The sequence below is a fragment of the Bos grunniens genome, chromosome 1, assembly GCF_055505025.1.
Source record: "Bos grunniens cultivar Pamir isolate PY7600 chromosome 1, Bosgru_T2T1.0, whole genome shotgun sequence".
In the NCBI taxonomy this organism is placed as follows: Eukaryota; Metazoa; Chordata; class Mammalia; order Artiodactyla; family Bovidae; genus Bos; species Bos grunniens.
The window spans coordinates 113,064,143-113,083,143 of NC_141165.1; the positions used below are offsets into that span (position 1 = coordinate 113,064,143).

The 19,001-nt window shown below is 40.2% G+C and overlaps 2 protein-coding genes across 9 annotated transcripts in view; one reads left to right on the plus strand and one right to left on the minus strand.

Moving 5' to 3' along the window:
- CMSS1 (cms1 ribosomal small subunit homolog) overlaps positions 1-19,001 on the minus strand; it is a 394,950-nt gene that overhangs the window by 134,068 nt on the left and 241,881 nt on the right. The window lies entirely within an intron of this gene.
- FILIP1L (filamin A interacting protein 1 like) overlaps positions 1-19,001 on the plus strand; it is a 306,532-nt gene that overhangs the window by 56,071 nt on the left and 231,460 nt on the right. The gene's annotated exons all lie outside the window — the stretch shown is intronic.

A 19,001-nucleotide genomic window follows, 5' to 3' on the forward strand; every position in this document is an offset into this window, starting at 1 on the left:
CCTTACTTTGTACTGCTGACTAGGTAAGAGAAATTACCCCAAAGGCTGTCTTCAGCTCACATCTGTCTACAAAATCTCAAAAGAAATACACTGTTTAAGAGATGCATGTTACCAAGGACGTTTTCCTGAACTTGCACCAAATTCCTCCTGGGTGTCATCCAAGCTGCCCCTTTCCACTCAAGTGAGAGTGAAGTTCAGAAGATTAGGAAGAGCAGGGCTCCAGAATACTAGACACATCACTCAATGACTGAACTTTAAGTTAAACTTCACAGATGAAACTGTGATTCCAGAGGAGAAATTGGGCCTTAACTTGGTGTTCTAACACTGGAGGTTTTACAGCCTTCCTTTTCTCTAAAAACCCTCTGAACTCTGTTGCGAAGGGAACAGGAGGGAGAAACTGGTCTTACTGATGCCTCGACACCTCTAGGTTTGAGGGCATGAAGTGAATGGAGTGGGCACTGAGGCGCTGGGGAGAGACGAAGTGGAGAGACTTCAACTCGTCCACTGTGAGAGTTCGTGTTTGAGCTAGAAGTTTGAGGAACTAAAGCTGAGCAAAGCTTTAGGTCTGGGATGTGAGTATCTCAAGCTGCTGGGATAGAGAGGAACTCACTAATGGGAGATGTGTAGAGGCATCCAAGAACAGACATCTGCCTCACTTGATTCTTAGTCAATTTTTTTCTTGTCTGCCTGCTGAGGTGACCTAATTTTTTCACTTCAAGAAATTATAACTTAAAACCCATACCCACTTATAAGCATCAGATTGTGGAAAGTTTCATTCCATAGGCAGGGCCTTATCATAGTCTTCTAAAATCCTGGTGTCCTGAGAGACAGTAGAGTGTGGCGGTAACAGCATGGGTTCTGGGGTCAGGCAAGACTTAGGGTGGAGTCCTAACTCTGCCAGTCAGAGGATCTGCAGCCCTAGGAAAGTCAGGTAACTTCTTCCAGCCACACTTTTCTCACCCCCAAAAGGAGAATAAAAATAGTACAATTGCATGGGATTACTCTGAGGTGTGAGTGAGAGAGCGCATGCAGACGACTTATCGCAGCACCCTGCAGGGAGCTGGCCACCCCAAACATGCTGTTTTCATCAGGGTCTCTCACAGTACAGGAAAATTCAGATGGTCAGTTGGGTGAAAGGTCATCAGGATCTTCGAGGATTTCATAACTTGGCTGGGCATATTGCTCATAGTTCGTAATTCTAAACAAGGCTGAGGTCAGTTACTCCTGTCAGAACTTGGGCTGGAAATGATTTTTCCAGTAGGAGGGAGGTTATGCTAAGCTGGCCATGCTCACACCTCTGCCCTCTGTGATCAGATATATGCATTTCTGAACCAGCCAGGAAAGGGGAAGCTGCTCTGCAGGAAGCCAGCTGTCCCACCCGGGGCCTGTCCCACAGCCTTGAGTTTTATCTAGTGGAGCTAACTGGTAACAGATAACCAAAGGCATGCTCCCAACTTGCAGAAGACCAGCAGAGTTTTACAGGGACATAGCATGAACACTTTAATAAGATGCAGAACACAAAATGCATTTCAGTAATACCCAAGAACATGTAATGTTTCAGAGTTTGGAAAAAACACAGTTACTCTGTCCATTCCAATTTATAAGCAGATTCTACAGCCTGAGAGGTCTGGGCTTTTACTGGCCTTTTTCCCTGATGATGTAATGAGTATCTGAAACTGACAAATCTAAGGCTGGACAAGAAACTCAGAACTAGAGATCACGTCATCTTTCCTTAAAGTAACATCTCACTGCCTGCTTACTTTCCTGCAGAAAGACTGGACTGAGACTCACCACAGTAACCAGTCATGTCACACTTTCAGCCAGTAATAATTCTTGGTACCCTAACATTTTCTATTTAAAATGCACCTAAATGGCTTTCCTCTCTATTCCCTGCCTTTTCTCTTTAAACCCCACCTTAAGATCTTGGTCCATCATAGCTGACACTACCATGCACCTGGTTCTACATACTACCTTTCTCAAGTATGAATCTTCTTATATCTACAGCCAGATTAGTCAGGAATCCCTTTCTTGAATACCATCTTAATTTAGACTGCTCGAATAGAATACCATAGTCTGAGTGGCTTATAAACAACAGAATTTTATTTCTTACAGTTCTAAAGGCCGGAAGTCCAAGACTGGGGTGTCAGCATGGTGATGTCCTCGTAAGGGTTCTTGTCGGGATTGTAGATTGCTGACTTTTCATATCTTTCCACAGTGAAGTGTAGAGAGAGGAAGCAATGTCTCCCATGATTCTTTCAAGGGCACTAATTTCTTTTATGAGGACTCTGCCCTCATAAATAACCTCATCTAATCTTTATCACCTTCCAAAGGTCCTACTTCCTAATATTACATTCAGGGAGAGGGTAGGGGTTCAACATGCAAATTTGGGGAGGGGAGCACCATTCGGTTTATAACAGAGGTCTAAGTCTAAGCCAGGACTCTACACACATGAGTTGGCCATGATACAATCTATCCTATACCAGAAAAACAAGAGGACTATACAGATCTTCTGTAGACTCCTTGGGGGTAGTCATGAAAAATCTAGAATCATGTTGTGGAAGGCTAAAATAATTTAACATAAAACAAGCAAGAATGTATATAATGTTGAGAACATTCTGAAATGGTTAAGGCTAGAATATTCTCGAGTTACATAACTATTTCTTCTAAATTTTGGGGATAATCACAGAAATTATCCTTCTCTCAAGACTATTTGAGGACTAAAGAAGTGGGCAAGGAAGAGATTAAAATGTAAAAGAGATTAAAGTGAAGATGAAATTAAAATAAAAACAAACATATCAAAATGCTAGCAGTTGCTATTTCTAGGTGCTATGGTTGTGGGTAATTTTGATCTTTTTTCTTTCGTATCTTTGTGTATTTTCCACATCCTCTACAATGAACATATGACTCTGATAAGCAAAAAGGAACTCCAAGAAGCTGTAAGACAAAGATAAAGATGAGGTCTTCCAAATATTTGATGAAAGACAAATTAGGGTTCTTCTATCATCAGCTGGTGATTGCCATAACATGATACTATATCCTGTGAATTTCTAGGAAGAGTATGTGGTTACAAAAATCATAAATACAATTTTCCATGGGCTGTAGGGATCAAGCATGCCAATGGTGTTGAGGATAATGAATAAGTGAATCTTTTAGTGTTATCGATACTTTTGGGGAAAGCAAGAGAGGCATTGTTCAGGACTCCAGGGTCAGTGCTTTAGGTAATAGGCTTCTACTGAAGGGCTGTGAGTACAAAAAGAAACTGGTGACAAGACAGGGAGAATGGGAGACTCTAAAACCAGGATAGCAGCTGCCCAGACATGTTCTATAGGGAAGACACCAGTAAGAGTCTGAGATAAGAGACTTCCAGAAAGACAGTTGTAACATAAAGTCAAAATACTGTGGGACAAGGGGTAAGAGTGAAGCATGGAAGCAGTATGGACAAGTAGGAAGGGCCAAAGGAGGAGCCACAGGCTAGGAAAGGGCATTTAAAAATGTCTAGAAGGGCCTGTGCTGTAACTGATGAAGTCCAAACTTCATTAGAGAAGTTTGAAATTAATTTGAATTTGAAAATTTCAGTTCTTGCATATGAATTCAACCGTAACACCAGAGATGGTGAGAAAAAATAAGGGTGGGAAGGCTATGGAATCCAGAGGCCCTGTAAAGGATACTGAAGGGTCCTTGAAGGATATTGGTGGAAATTTGCCAAAGACAGTGTAAAACAGAGGGAGGGAAAACCAGTGATCTGCCCTCCTTTGCCCCATTGTGTTCCATATAGTTTCTTTGAACAACATGAGGGAGAAATGAACGCTGAATTCCTAAGCCTTTGGGTCAGACAGGTAACATAAACACATGAAGTAGTCCAGTCCAGAGTGACCTACAGTGTAGGCAAGAGCCCATCACACTCTGCTTGAAGGGACAGCTGTGGAAATATGGGCCTACAGTTGCCAAGTCTGAGTTTTCAAGAAAAGCCAGATATCTGGATTTCTCTGAGAAGTGTTATTGTTAGTAACTAATCAAATCTCTAAAAAACCATCAAGTAAGTCAAAGAAAACATACATGGGGAGGAACATGGGGTCGGGGGCCTGGGCGAGTTTGCGACCCATTCCTGGACCCCTTCCTCAGTACAGCTGCAACTTTGGTTAAGGAATGGATTTAAACATGACATGCTATCTAGAAAGCACACAAATATCTGACCTTTGGCCAGTCCTGAGACTACTAGGGACACTCAAGCAGCAAAAGAAATTGGTATAATGGCATCACTGCTAATACCTTGGGGAGAAAATTACACAAGTTTAAGTAAGCCTAATGTCCAGATGTATAAAGAACAAAGTATAGAATCTGGGAATGACTTAAATGTGGGCCAGAGTCAATGCCTGAAAGCACTTGTATGCTGTTTTCTAGTAGAAGGCTGCACTTGAATACTGAAGAACAAAACCTGCCCCTGGGGCAATTTTACAAAATAATACAGACTTGGTATACACCATGCTAGTGACCAGAGAATTGATTAGTTAGGGTTTCTGTGGCTTTGGATACATTTCCAGGTAAGAGAGATGTTACAGTGAATACAATTATCCATGTCCCAAGTGGATGGAAAGCTCAAGATTGCCCTGTTTCAGGTTGGAAAGTAGAAGTGCTTAAGTGCAGACCCCCTAAATGCTCAGAGCGACAGAATTCAACAAGATTCCTACCACCTACACCAGGTTGATTAGTGTGTGTCCCCTTCTCCCTCCATTCATGTTCACTGAGGACCTGTAAATCTGACTTCATTTGGAAATATGGTCTTTCCAGATATAAATAAGATGAGGTCATATTGGACACAGGGGGGCCCTGATACAATGACTGGTGTTCTTATAAGAAGAGGGAATTTTGGACACAGACACACATTGAAGGAAGACGACCATGTGATGGCAGAAGCAGATTTTGGAGTTGCCACCACTACCACCCAAAGAATGCTAAGGATTGCTGGCAACCAGGAGATTCCACAAGAGTCAAGGAAGGATTCTTCCCGCAAGCCTTTGCAGGAAGAAGCACGGCCCTGCTGGCACTTTGATTTCTAGCCTCCAGAACTGAGAGAACACATTTCTATTGTTATAAAACACCCAGTTTGTGATAATGTGTTATAGCAGCCCTAGGAAACTGAAAATTTTTTCAAGCTACTTCTGGAATGAAAGGCTTGCTGTGGTGGATTATACAATGACTTAACAATTATGCCCCAAACTAGAGCAATATGGAGGGTACAAGATAAAGGCACAGGAAACACTCTGCCAACAGAGCATGAAAACCCTTGTTTTTGGAAAGAATGGAAATGAGGAATAATGACTAGTAACCAAATAGAGAGCAAGAGAACTTCCAGTTCCAATGGTGTTATACATAGCATTTATCCCAGAGTTGAACTAAATTTAATTTCATGTAAGGGAAACTACACATTACAGATTTTAAAGATTCTAGTCATCTTGTCCTTTTCCAACTTAGTTTCCTTTCTGTAAAGAAAAAACCAAGCCCTGAAAAATAACTACAAGTCATTTTAGTTCTTTACATATCTAAAGAACAAGATTAAACACTAAGTTATTTATAACTTTATCCCACTTCATATGCAGAAAGTTTTCCTAATATACACTTACATGATTGTTGAAGGGTGGGGTGCTTTTCATTTGCCTTTGTAAAAATTGAAAGTATAGTTATTTTTAAATCTGGTTATATTAGAAATAAACATAGTATTGATTTATCTATGGGTTTGCAGTGTTACTTTTTCTTTGCTTTTCTATTTCATGTCTCAGACCTCTTTTCTCATATCAGCTAGTCTAAGCCAAGGGAAAGGAAGGAGAGGCTTCATTTATCTCACTTAGAGGTTCAATTAATAAAACCACAAAAATAACACGAACCATGCCATTAAGGCCTATCGTCCAACTAGATGTACTCACCCACATTATCACCACCAGCTATAATTACCACCACCACACAGATCTTGGACCAAAAGCCTCTCTTACAATTTTGGTACATGTAAATGAATTTCTTTTAAAAATGCTGTTCATTAGGAAGGGTATTGCTCTGTATCATATTTGAATGATTTCTAGACTATGAGTGTCTGCTCATGTAAAACTCCAGGGTAGTACATAACTATAACATATGTGTGCCATACTCAGTTACATATCAAGAAAGTTTAAACACATCCACCTATTTACATCATATGATCCTGGCCAGCTCTGTGGGAGTTGACACCTCAGACCACAAGTTATGCCTACTGGTAGCCTAAATAACATGACAGACAACACATATGTCATGATAATATTATATCATTTAAGGGTATATAGGTAAACTGCATGTGCTTCCTGTGTGATATATTTGTATTTATTATACATTTATAATATACATGTATAAATATATAACACATTTGATATTTCATATCATGAAAATGTCATTAAACAAAATATATATTTATAAATACATGATATATAAAATACTGGGGCTGACAGAGAATGATATCCATTCAAATTTCTGATCTGTGGAAAGGGTTTCAGTGGTTTCAACAACTGTCTTGAAAATAAGTAGATGTGTGACAACCTAACATTAAATTTAGGGTAATAACATATCACTTATGTGTATTCTCTATGTTGAAGGTAGACAGATGACTGTTTGGAGGAAAGAATCTTGAGGCCTAGAACGTTTAAAAATGTTTTGTGGAGGGCATTCCTGAGCTGCCTTTGGACCAAATTCTGACTCTGAACACTTTCACCCACAAGGAACCACCTCTATGTTCCAAGAAATAAGTCTCAGAGAGGCATCTTCTAAGGTCTTATGTGATAATTAACAAGACCCAGAAGGACAGGAGGAATTTACAGAGACTTCTCTTAAAAAAAGAAAATCATGAAAATGTACCTGATCTAATTTGGATTTATCCATAAACAGGTAAACATTCCATTTTAGCATTAAAACATGGCTAAAATCAATTTTAAGAGATTTTTATATTTATATACAGAGCACTTCACACAAATCTAATAAAGATATGCCTTTCTCTGAAATTGCCTGAGAGCTCTGTCATTATAAGCTCCTAATACATTAGAAGGTGCTCAAGGAATGTTCATAAATGAATGAATGGGTAAAACAACCACTGCTCCTGAACATTACCCTGTGATGTCCTTAATAAATTTATTCCACGGGATGACTCTGGGTGATTAAAATGGTATGCTCCCTTTCACTTAGGCCACTAGGAAGCTTAGAGCTAAATTTGTGATTTACTTCTAACAAAAATAAAGGACCAGAGAGTATATATTTCGGTTTCCCATTCTTATCTCTGGTTTTATATTCCAATTACTGATTCCCTCAACTACTTATTTTATTCTTCTGTATTGCGTGTTCTTTAGAAGTGAGGTATAAAATAGACTAATAAAAAAAGAATCTTTCTTAAAACCATAACACCTTACTAACCTCTCCTACAACACTCAGTGATTTTTTGTTTTTTTTTAAAGAGCTCTCCCCAAAGTAACCATTCTGCTTTGTTCTTAGTTGCTCAGTCGTGACTGACTCTGTGACTCCATGGACTGTAGCCCACCAGGCTCCTCTGTCCATGGGGATTCTCCAGGCAAGAATCCTGGAGTGGGTTGTCATATCCTCCAGGGTTCTTCCCAACCCAGGGATTGAACCCAGTCTCCCACATTGCAGGGAGATTCTTTACCGTCTGAGCCACCAGGGAAGCCTGATTAACCATTCTATCTTTGGTAAATTCTAGAAAACCCTAGGGTTTAATGGGAAAGTTAGAAAAGCAATGGCCTAAGCCTCTGATCGTTGTTGGATCTGCTTGTCCCTCAAAAGTGAGGCTATTCCTCTGAAGCAGTGCTAAACGAAACAAGAGATTGAGCTGTTTGCTCTTGTGGCTTATATTTGCCACTTTCCTATAGTGTACAGAAGCCACATGTTCCCAAAGGCTTAACTTTAAACACCAGGGTGAGAAGGTAAGAGAAACAAAAGAGGAGCGAGAACTGTCTGTGTCAGAGGCAACTCTCTACAGTTCCTTCCCACTAAATGTAGACATCAACTTAATTTTGGCCTAACAAATTTATGCTTAGTTTTTTCTATGTTCTTTTATTCTCTTTAAGATGCAATCCATTTAGATTTCAAAATAGACTATTGTGTAGGTGGCAACTTTCATTCCAAGACACAAACAAAAGTGCTTTTCAACAATTGTCCATGTCCATATTTAAGCAATTAGTTTAGACAATCATGTCAAGCCTTACACAATTCTGCACAATGGATTTTCTTTAAAGAGTAAGATACAATTTAAGAAGCTGAAAGTAAGCTTAACTAGGAGAAAAACCCCAGGGGGCTAGACAGGAAATTCTGGAAACCCAGTCTCTATCCACGCATGGGAGTTAAGAAGCATAAAACCCACCTGGACTTGAAGGCTGCCTTCAGCTGATATGTCAAAAGAGAGGAATGGATTCCTGACTTGGGTTTTGTTTTCCCTGTCTAAATGGTAGTCCAAGAAAGTAGACCAAGAAAACTGCTGTTTTGGTTCTCTGCAGCCGGCTCCACTCTCCCTTCCTTCTCTTCTTCCCTGCGCCCCCAGCCCCCGCCACCCCAACTAATGCTTCAGGCAGCTGCCACACTAAGGTGGTGGCCGTGCCCAAGGCTCTGAAGGTGAGGGAAGGGGAGAAACAAGGGGGAGCTCTGTGACTAAGGCATAACCCAGCGCAGGGATGGGTAAGTGAGCTAAGTGTAACCCTGCTGCTAGTCTTCCTGGTAGAATCGAGACCATAGAGAAGGTATGTGGTCCAGACTTGTCTGTCTCCTTCCGTGAGGGCTGCTTAGCAGAGCTTGGGATTCCAGCGTTTGAAAGGAGGACAGGACAAGAATGGAGGAAGACGACGGAAACAAAAGTGGACATGGACTGTGGCTAGGTGCTCCATACATCCCAGTCTGCCTGAGATAGTTCTGGTACTATTAACTGTGTCTCCCTTTCACTCTCCACAGCTCTGACCCAGTGTTTCTTAGGAGTGCGTATTTGTGCTGTACGGAGACAATTCTTCCTTTCGGGAGACTGCTTTGCTCAGTGTAGAAAATTTAGCAGACCTACTTGTGTCCACTAAATGCCAACAGCATCCTCCCCCCACCCTATCATTTTTTGCACACCCTGTCATTTTGACAAGCATAAATGTCCTCCCTCTTTTCAAATGCCTTCTGGGGAGAGTAGTAAAGCCCTGGTGAAGTCACTGCATGCTTTCTCAGTGAAGAAATAAGTAAGGTGAGGTTCAGCGAGGTGAAATGATTTAAGGCCATTGCTAGAAAATGACCCAGGAATTAACTGTTTCTTAATTTTACATACTGTGCTCCATCCAGGACAAAATCCTACTGTCCCATGACACACCTGTAGCTGAATCACTGTCTGCAGAAGCCCAAACTGCAGGGAAGAATTTACATGTGGTAAAAGCAGTGTTTTATTTGTGACCACTTACTGGTATGTAGTCAGTAGTCAAGCTTCGTAACCTTGAAAAATACCATTATTATTAATAACCTTTGAAACCACCAAGGGTTAGGAAGCTACTGACTTTAGATTTTATAACACATGACATTTGGAGGTAAGTCACAAATGCTTTCCAGAAAAGGCGTAAGGTTGTCATTATTTTTTAAATAAATGAAGCTTAAAGAGGGATTTATCAGTTAACAACAATGGCACCTATAAATATGCTTTTGAAGAATTTTTTCTTTAAGGAACTAAAAATCTTTTTTTCTTCTAAAAATGTTTACAGTATTCTCAAAACAAATCAATAACAACACTTACCTCCTATGGTTCTTATTAGTTTGACTTTCTGAATAAGATTTAATTCTGAAAATAACTCTAGGAGGCAGGCTGAGAAAGTATTATTCCCATTCTGTATGCATGCGTGCATGCTCAGTCACTTCAGTCATGTCCAACTCTGTGCGACCCCATGGACTGTAGCCCCCCAGGCTCCTCTGTCCATGGAATTCTCCAGGCAGGAATACTGGAGCGGGTTGCCATGCCCTCCTCCAGGGCATCTTCCTGACCCAGGGATTGAACCCACATCTACTGCGTCTCCTGCACTGCAGGCAGATTCTTTACCGCTGAGCCACCTAGGAAGCCCACTGACCAAGAAACTGGGGTTGAGAAATTTTAGGGGCTTGCTAGAAGGTCGGACCTCCAGTCCAGCATTCTTATATCTTGGAAACTCAAGTCAGGAGCACTGTTGAGAGTCAACTATTACATTTACCTAAATAATTCCACCTCTTTCTCCAGCATTTAGGAGAAAATATTTTTTTCCTTCACATAATTACTCATGGTCATTTGTAGTCACTAACAGCAGGACTCCTGAGCCATGGGGAAATGGGCAGACTGGGTTGCTGGCACACTCACCACTCACTGAGCACTTACTTTGTCTCAGGCCTTGGCTGAGGCACTGAGGCCGCAAAGGCTAATCAGAGCTGGCTTGCTTTTGATGGGTTCAAAACCATCTTGAGAGCACCTTTAATATTTTCAGTCAGAGCTGACTCACTTCTGTTACCCTGAGCTGATATGGCCAAACGGTTCACCATGACTGGCTGGCCGTGCCCAAGCCAGGATCCCTCCCTGGGATGCCTAAGTGACCCCTCTTTTGCTCAGCCCTCCCCTCACAAAACCCTCAACAACAACAGACTGTAACATGAACTCCAAACCCTGGGACACAGTCTTTGTGTAGATAAGTTCTAGAAATAAACCTATGGCACACCAGTTGGACTACTACTGCTACATTAAGAAAAACAAAAAGGTTGTTTATTTGGTTTGGCTGATGACATTGAGAAGCAGATGAAGAATGATCTGACACTTCCGTCTACACTGCCAAAGAACGATGATTTTCAATTTCTCTTTTTTAGACACGTTTGCAGTAGGAGGAGAGGTGGAGTGTCTAGAACTAGGCTTCTATACAGCTCTAAAGTAGTTACTGGGATCTAAACTGCTGTAATATCCTGTGCTGAGCAATTTCAAATATTCTAGAGATTAGATTCATAGGCTTATCAGTACCCTGGAGATTTGATTTGCTTGTTACTGTGAATACTGGTAACAGTGCAGCTTCGGGCGGGGGCAGTGGCGGGCACCTCCTATGAAACAGTTCCTCACCATCCCCTAGTCTCTCCATTCCCTCTTCTTAATAAATAAAGCAAGCATGTGGCAAATATGTTTCTATTTTTCCACCAAGAATACAGATGTGACAGCTTCTTCCCCTCCTCTTCTCTCATCCTTCCTCCTCAACCCCATCTTTCCCCCTCCCTACCAAATGACCTCATTCCTTCGCAGAACAGACACCAGCTGCAGGGAGGGTGCCTGCACCAAGTGGGATCATTATCATCATTAGGAATGCCAAGAAGCTCAGATGGCCTCATCCACATGTGCCGTGTGTTACGGCTCTGCGGTCTCCCAACATCCACAACCAGGCTGCTGTCTGGAGTTGGAAAGGCTCGGCCTTCCTGAAAATAGTGTTACTAAAAAACCGTTTAGATATTTCTTAACAAATCCATCAGTGACAGGAGCAACAGTGAATAGAACCTGCCAGGATGATGAACTTGGTGGCAGCCTTAAAAGTCATTTGGGTACAAAATTCCCATTTAAGAAAAATGAAGACACGTGAATTTTCAGGGTGAGAATTGTTAAGAGCTTGTTTGCAAGGGGAGGGCTGCCTAGAAAATAAAAATTAGAAAAAGAAATCTAACATGCAGGCAACAATAAAAGGTAATGTTATGATCTCTATTTTCACAGGCACATCCCTATAGATCCAGGTTCATTTCTTCATGGGCTCATTCACTCTTCTCCACACTACTATCTGTTCATTAGTGCTAACGCATTCCGGAGAATGAGGCTGTGAGGTTTTATGAGACACAGTGGGAATAGCAATTACCATACACTGAGTGCCTACTATGAGCTGGACATTGGGCTATGTGCTAAATGCATGCTTCTCGACATCTTTGCACAGATAGATCATTACTTCCATGTTACAGAGGAGACAACTGAGGCTCAGAGAGGCTTCCTAGGTCCTCTTCTACAAACAAGCACTCTTTCTCAGTGGTCTTGTCCACACTAATAGCTTTAAATGTCATCTATAAGCTATTATCCAATTTACATCTCTAGTCTAGATATCTCTTCTGAGCTCCTAATCTGTTCTTATAATTAAATACCTGCACAACATCTGCATTAGGATGAATCACAAACATTTTAGATCAAACATGCCTCAAACTGAATGTGGGATCTATTCCTGCCCACTTCCCCCATCTCACCCCACCCCCAGGCTAGGCTCTACTCCAATGTCAGAAACGGGAAGTCATCGGTGACACCCTCATCTGCAATGCCACCAATCCAGGGAGCCATCAAGTCTGGTAAACTCTATCTCCTAAATCTGTCTTGAATCCACCGATCTTGACATCATCGCTCACCTGGATAATGCTATTAGCCTCACTGGTTTCCTTTTTGTACTTCCCCAGTCCAGTGTGTGATGAGATTAAAAAAAAAAAAATTGGTGTGATTCAAACATAAATATGATCATGTTTATCCTCCTCCCACCCCTACAAAAAACCTTTCACTGCTTACTCGTTGCTATTAGAAAAGGCCCAAAGTCTCATCAGTGCCTACAAGGCCCTCTTTAATACCCCTCCCCACCCCTCACCTTTGCTTCTGAACCTCTCCACTTTCCTCTCACTCACTGGGCTCTAGTCTAGCTTGCCTTCTCTCAGTCCTTTTTTGCATCAAGTTCCTTCTTGACTCTGGTTTTGGGGGCTTGGCCCTCAGCCTGTGATGCTTTTATGCTGTCTCTTCATCTGGCTAACTCCTACCTATTCTTAAAGTCTCAGCTTAAATATTATTTCACAAAATTGTTTCCCTGCTCCTTTGACTCAATTAAATACCCTGTGTGTTTCTTATTTTTTATATTTATTAATTTAATAGTATATACTATTACTGAAGTATTTATTAAAAAACTTATTCTTCTTTGGCTTTCCCAACTGGAGTATAAACTTAACGAGTTAAAGAAAGACCATGTCTGTCTTGTTAACTGCAGTCATCATGCCTAATGTAATGTCTGGAACACAGAAGATAATCAATATCTGTTAAATGAATAGAAGAGACAAATAACTTGCTCAGGGTCACAGGATTTGAACCCAAATCTCTCTGTCCTAAACTGCATTCTCTTTGAAAACCTTGTAAAGCAGAAAAGAGGACTTTATAAATTCAACATATCATAATCAGTTTTAGGGATGTAAATTTCCCAAGTCTCAAAGTACTGACTGACTGAAATGGATGGATGGATGGATGGTTATATGGCTGAAAGGAATGGGGCCTGGGAGTAAGGTGGGATTGGGAGTAAACTACCTCCCACAGTCTATGTGACATAGAAACATCTACTGACCTTCATGAGTAGTCATAGTAGAGAAATGAGAGTATGGATGAGAGAGGGGAGATCATTAGACATTGTTAAGCTGCTACAAGTCTGAACAAAAAACATTTAAAACCACGGGAACAAATCTTTAATATGGCTGAAAAGAGCAAAGGTAGAAAGATTCTGAAGAGACAAAGCATCATCTTTTATGAAGGAAGAAAAATTACTGAAGGTTGTTTTTGCATATATCTTCTCTCCTTGTGTGTGTGTGTGTGTGTGTGTGTAGGATGTGGTACAGATAAAGCAGAAGAGGATGAAGAATGCACTGTTGGGAATGCCTGAAGAAAGCTTCTTTGACCTTTGAGGAATAGGGAATAATTCTTTCCTTTTGAGACCTAGGATATTTGCCTCTATCAATACTTTTCTAAAAGTGTTTTCTGCTTGGTGGGCTGTCAAGACCAACACAGGGTATTTAGGCCCTTATTCCTTGAGTCTGGTCATACAATCCAATTTTCTTCTAAAAAATGCAAGACTTCACATTTTTCGACAATGAATGTAGACTTCTTACATTTGCCCAAGTTGTCAAGGTCTTGGAACTTTGGCTTTGTTCCTCGACTTCAACCCTTTTATTTTCTTGAACGGTCCAAGCTTCTCCCAAGTTCTCAATAATTAGGAACTTTTTAGGAAAGTTTATTTCTCATGTTGCTGTCCCTTTGTAAGGATGAAATGGTGTGATAACACTTAAGTTATCAGCTTTTTGGCAAAAGAGAAGGAAAAAACAAAAAACTTGTTCTCCATTTCCTCCTCCGGTTCTCCATAAAAGGTAACAAAACTCTTCAGTAAATTCAGTGTCATGCAAAACAGTTGAAACTGTTCTGAATAATTACACACTCTGGTTAATAGTGTCTCAACCACACATGGAGCACCAATTTTCAACGAATTAAAATAACATATACCTAGGTACGGGGGAGCCTGGTAGGCTGCCATCTATGGGGTCGCACAGAGTCAGACATGACTGAAGCAACTTAGCAGCAGCAGCAGCACTAGTAAAATGACACAGGACTCTAATGTCATCTTTTAATGAATCAGAAGGTGCACAGGATCCTGTAGTTTGAACATTTTGATCATTTTACTGCATGACTGTGCTTAGCAGCTGGCTAATGAAACATTAGATAACAGTTTACAGTATCTATTATTGGGCTGGTCACAGAGCCAACTGCATTTGCTACTAGTTGGTTTTCTATTAGAATACCAAAAAAAAATGAAGCTATACATTGAGTTTGACATTTATGGTACTAAGTTCTGTAACTGGATAATTCTGTTTGTTTCAAGGTTTGGGGGGCATTTTCTGATTTCAGTGACTAAGTTTTTGCCTTCAGTGTCATGATTTTTGCCCTTTTCAGCTCCTTTAATATTTGATAATAACTTTAAAGACAAAGGTCTAGCATTTCTATTGATCTGACAACGTTAAGATCAAGAGCCTGGGCTTATGGCAAGAGAAAAAAGGACTTAGAAGGAGATCTATGTTAGAGGAAGAAGTGACAAAGAATGCACTTCCCAGGTGGCACAAGTGGTAAAGAATCCACCTGTCAATGCAGTAGATGCAAGAGACGTGGATTCTATCCCTGGGTTGGATGATCCCTGGATTGGGAAGATCCCCTGGAGAAGGAAATGGCAACCCGCTCCAGTTATTTCTTGCCTGGAAAATTCCATGGACATAGGAGCCTGGTGGGCTACAGTCCAGGGAGTTGCAAAGAGTTGGACACAACTGAGCACACCACATGCTAGACAAAGTGACAAAGACAATGGAACAGAGAACAGAGGAAGGAAGGGCTCATGCCCTGAGAGTTCAAAAGCTGCAGGCTGTGCCTTTCGAGTGCATCTTCCATGGTCACTATTTTAAAAATCGAATTGTAGCTGGGGTCTTTGTACACGAGAGACTATCATTTTGAAAGAAGAAAAGGCTGAGAGAAACCAAGGTACAACGTGAATTATACTTCCCCTGAATTTTATAGTTTAAAAAGATCCCCAGTAGACTTAAAACCATGCCATGCAGCCATAAAATACTCCATTTCACCCCATAGCTTGGCTGTCTGCACTCATTTCCCACTCCCCAAAATGAATACATACAACAAATTCTATTTTCTTTTTTTTTTTTTGGAGGGCAATTGTTGATTAATGAATCATCTTTCCTGTAATTTTTATTTTTTGTAGACTTAGTTTGGCTAGGTTCCCTGGCATTCCTGTTGAGATATGTAATGGAAAATTTGACCTCACACTCTTTGCTTTTTTGTAACATCACAAAACACTGATATAACAGAGTTACAAAAAAGTAGCTTGGAAATGAAGGGATGCACACAAAAAGAGAAAAGGCAGTGTGGAAAGGAACAAAGATACATTAAATCATCTGGAAAGTAAATATTTAGCTTCACAGACATGGAGTTACATTTATCTTTAAGAACAACTCGTTTGTTACAGCCTAGGATGTCACAGTGTTTCCATCATAATTCTGCTTTTCTAAAGAGATTATAAACCAGACATAAAATGTCATTCTCAAAATTAACTTGGAACACAGGCAGCCCATTTTGTAGATCTTGTAACTTTTTCCCAAAATGGTGATTTAGGGAGGGGCAGACAGAATAAAGGTGTCAGTAAGTGATTTCTTGTGTTTAGTCGTATCTGAGTTGAAATAAAAGCTTGGCAATCTTCCTTCTGTGATCACATCCAAAAGTCTATGGAAAACATAACAGGTCATACAGAGTCAACTTTGGTACCGTGAAACTTGGGATTTGGCAGTAGAGACATGCTTTAGGACAAGTCTGTCAGCAGAACTCACGGAATGAACAAAATGGCTGTTAAAACTGTCTTTTCACATGTTAATATAATGAGACTGTACTACTCAAGATAAGACTATACTCTCTTCCCAAAGTTAAAAGAATCAGTTCTTTAAATGTATAATCCTAAAAATTTTCTAGGTCTTATTTGGTCTCTGGCTTCTCTGATTTACTCACACTGAAGAGGACATTGACCCAGCCCACTGACTATGAGCTGAGAAATTACTGACTTAAGAGTCCCACATAGCTCCCACCACCAACCTCTCCAAAGGCCACAGTGCCCTGGAATAGGGCATCCAATGAGGTGTTTCATGATAACAACACAGGGTGATGTGTGTCTTCTCAACCCTCACAAGTCCCCATGGTTGTCAGAATGCATATACAGAGAGTTCAGTTTATTAATCATCTGGAAATGGTAAAAAAGGAAGAGAGGAAAGAGCAGATGCAGAGAAGCCTGCACAAATCACTACTTAGTTACTCAGGCTGCTGGAGAATGCACAGATGCTTCTTGATGTTACCTAAGTTGTTTCTAAAACCACTGTCACACCCGTGTAGTCTTCCCTATAAAAATGCAGCATTATTACCTGGAACTATACAAATAATTTTCGGTGGAAAAAGCTTTATTATATACCACTGATTAACTGGATGAGTAATCTTTATTTGAATAATAATGTTTTTGTTTTTTTTAGAAGAGTGAGTTACAACAGGAGAACCATGAAATATGCAAATAAGCCACAAGAGAAGAGTTTCTTTTTGTTTTTATGTTGTAAGTGGTAACAGATGGCTACCTATTCCAGAGACTGTCTTAGGTTTTACTTCTCACTGATTTTGGCAGACGCAGACAAAAAAAGTATTCAGACAGCTTGGAATAATTGTATTTATCCACTTATAAAATGCAGGTGGGCTGATAAAGAAAGCTTTTAACTACAAAGAGAACCATTAGGAAAAAATTAGCATGTGCCACTTAATATCCTGTTTAAGGGAAGCATGAGATCTTGGTTGAAAAAAAATTGGTGATACATTAAAATATCAACTTCAGGGAGGATGTTCTTCTAGAGTCTTCTGGATTCCTAAAAAAATTTCTAGGTCTTATTTGGTCTCTGGCTTCTCTGATTTACTTACATTAACCTTACAGTAATTTGAAATAAATTTTACCCTATACTTCCCATGGGGTATTAAACCAAATTGGTATTTTGGTATAACCCCACTTAAATCAGCTTTATACTTTTCAGCTCTTAATATTCCTGTGAGTCTTGTGTTCATTCATGGGATGTACTCCTGTGACCAAAAACACTTAAGAAACAAAAACTGATCAGTCTTTTTTGCGATCAAGTTAATATCTGAATTGGAATGATTGAATCAGACAAAAACCATAATGATTTACATCATTACAGTGAAAGAGCTGGACATTTTTGATAAACTATCATTTTAAGACAGCAATTTTCACAACAATAAAACAGAGGTGAAAAGTACCACTTCTTATTTTCTTCTGTAAGTATTAAGGAACATCTATTAATGCTATAGGGTTTCCCTGGTGGCTCAGACAGTAAAGAATCTGCCTGCAACGCCAAAGATTTGGTTCCATCCCTGGGTCAGGAAGATCCCCTGGAGAAGGGCATGGCAACCCACTCCAGTATTCTTGCCTGGAGAATTCCACGGACAGAGGAGCCTGGAGGGCCCCAGTCCATGGAGTTGCAAAAAGTCGGACAGGACTGAGCAACTAACACTGTCACTTTTCTCTCACTAATGCTATTGGGCTTCCCAGGTGGCTCAGTGGTAAAGAATTCACCTGCCAATGCATGAGATGCAGGAGACGTGGGTTTGATCTCTGGGTCAGGAAGATCCCCTGGAGGAGGAAATGGCAACCCATTCCAATATTCTTGACTGGAAAATTCCATGGACAGAAGAGCCTTGAGGACCCCAGTCCATGGGGTTGCAGAGTCGGACACGACTGAGCGACTAGGCACGCATTAATGCTGAAATTACTGAACTTGCTCCCCAACATCAAATTCTCATTTCCTTATGCAAACAATTTTGTATGTATGTATCTTTTCAGTGACATTTCATTCATACGCAGACAAACATATATAGTCTATATATATACACATATACATATTCTTTCCTCCTTTTATTATATGCAAATGGTAGCACTCAATATACACTGCTCTGTCTGTGCTTTTTGGACTTAACATTATACTTTGGAGATCGTTCCATATCAATACATAAAGACTTTTCCAGTCTTTGTTTATTGTATTCCACCAATATTAAACGTCCTTATCAAAGTATATTTATTTCCAATCTTTTGCTATGACAATGTTAATTTTTAAATTAAATCAAACTGTTTATAAGAAAATACATTTGACGATGAGTTTTTGCTTGCTGCTACGTCCTAACCCAATTCTCTATGAACAGAAAATACGTTTAAAAAAAAAAAGAGTAAGAGGCAAGATGGGGTCTTGGCTAATCGGTTTTTGGATAACAATGTCTTACTCTTTTTTTGTGTGTGTGATTAGTAAAGCAATATTTTTAGGATAGCCTTAAAATAGTAGATGCTATCACATTACTATTCTTATTATTTATGAGAAGAAGACAGAAAAAAGGGAAAACTCAACAAGTTCAGAGCTAGCTCTCTTAAGGCATAGATTCAAATGACCTGAAAAAAACTACTCAGGTAACTGGGAAAGAGAAATCTGAAGTACAGCCTTAGCTCTGCAAAAGCCTTAATCTGTATTTTGGAGCAAGTTATCAATCACCCTCATTTTCTTCAAAAGCATTTAAGCACAAATACAGAACCAACTCTATGTTGTGAGGAGCT